Genomic DNA, 1888 nt, shown 5'->3' with positions numbered 1-1888 from the left:
TGCTCCCTGAAGGAGTGTTTCTGTCCCCAGTCACTGTACTCTCTGAAGGAGTGTTTCTGTACCCAGTCACTGTGCTCTCTAAAGGAGTGTTTCTGTATCCAGTCACTGTGCTCTCTGAGGAGTGTTTCTGTACCAGGTCACTGTGCACCCTGAAGGAGTGTTTCTGTCACCAGTCACTGTGCTCTCTCAAGGAGTGTTTCTGTACCCAGTCACTGTGCTCTCTGAGGAGTGTTTCTGTACCCAGTCACTGTGCTCTCTGAAGGAGTGTTTCTGTACCCAGTCACTGTGCTCTCTGAAGGAGTGTTTCTGGACCCAGTCACTGTGCTCCCAGAAGGAGTGTTTCTGTATCCAGTCACTGTACTCCCTGACGAAGTGTTTCTGTACCCAGTCACTGTTCTCCCTGAAGGAGTGTTTCTGTATCCAGTCACTGTGCTTCCTGAAGGAGTGTTTCTGTACCCAGTCACTGTGCTCTCTGAAGGAGTGTTTCTATACCCAGTCACTGTGCTCTCTGAAGTAGTGTTTCTGTACCCAGTCACTGTGCTCTCTGAAGGAGTGTTTCTGGACCCAGTCACTGTGCTCACTGAAGGAGTGTTTCTGTACCCAGTCACAGTGCTCTCTGAAGGAGTGTTTCTGTACCCAGTCACTGTGCTCTCTGAAGGAGTGTTTCTGTACTCAGTCACTGTGCTCTCTGAAGGAAGGTTTCTGGACCCAGTCACTGTGCTCACTGAAGGAGTGTTTCAGTACCCAGTCACAGTGCTCTCTGAAGGAGTGTTTCTGTACCCAGTCACGGTGCTCTCTGAAGGAGTGTTTCTGTACCCAGTCACTGTGCTCTCTGAAGGAGTGTTTCTGTACCCAGTCACTGTGCACTCTGAAGGAATGTTTCTGTACCCAGTCACTGTGCTCACTGAAGGAGTGTTTCTGTACCCAGTCACAGTGCTCCCTAAAGGAGTGTTTCTGTACCCAGTCACTGTGCACTCTGAAGGAATGTTTCTGTACCCAGTCACTGCGCTCCCTGAAGGAGTGTTTCTGTACCCAGTCACTGTTCTCTCTGAAGGAGTGTTTCTGTACACAGTCACTGTGCTCTCTGAAGGAGTGTTTCTTTACCCAGTCACAGTGCTGCCCTGATGGAGTGTTTCTGTACCCAGTCACTGTGCTCCCAGATGGAGTGTTTCTCTACCCAGTCACTGTGCACCCTGAAGGAGTAATTCTGTACCCAGTCACTGTGCTCTCTGAAGGAGTGTTTCTGTACCCAGTCACTGTGCTCTCTAAAGGAGTGTTTCAGTACTCACTCACTGTGCTCCCTGGAGGAGTGTTTCTGTACACAGTCACTGTGCTCTCTGAAGGAGTGTTTCTTTACCCAGTCACAGTGCTACCCTGATGGAGTGTTTCTGTACCCAGTCACTGTGCTCCCTGATGGAGTGTTTCTCTACCCAGTCACTGTGCTCCCTGAAGGAGTATTTCTGTACCCAGTCACTGTGCTCTCTGAAGGAGTGTTTCTGTAAACCAGTCACTGTGCTCTCTAAAGGAGTGTTTCAGTCCTCACGCACTGTGCTCCCTGGAGGAGTGTTTCTGTACTCAGTCACAGTGCTCTCTGAAGGAGTGTTTCTGTACCAAGTCACTGTGCTCTCTGAAGGAGTGTTTCTGTACTCAGTCACTGTACTCCCTGAAGGAGTGTTTCTGTACCCAGTCACTGTGCTCTCTGAAGGAGTATTTCTGGACTCTGTCACTGTGCTCCCTGAAGGAGTGTTTCTGTACCCAGTCACTGTGCTCTCTGAAGGAGTGTTTCTGTACCAAGTCACTGTGCACCCTGAAGGAGTGTTTCTGTACCCAGTCACTGTGCTCTCTGAAGGAGTGTTTCTGTACACAGTCACAGTGATCTCTGAAGGAG

Source organism: Chiloscyllium plagiosum, unplaced genomic scaffold, assembly GCF_037043375.1.
Source record: "Chiloscyllium plagiosum isolate Xiang-an unplaced genomic scaffold, Cpla_swu_hap1 HiC_scaffold_35, whole genome shotgun sequence".
NCBI lineage: Eukaryota > Metazoa > Chordata > Chondrichthyes > Orectolobiformes > Hemiscylliidae > Chiloscyllium > Chiloscyllium plagiosum.
This window is presented reverse-complemented; position numbering follows the sequence as displayed.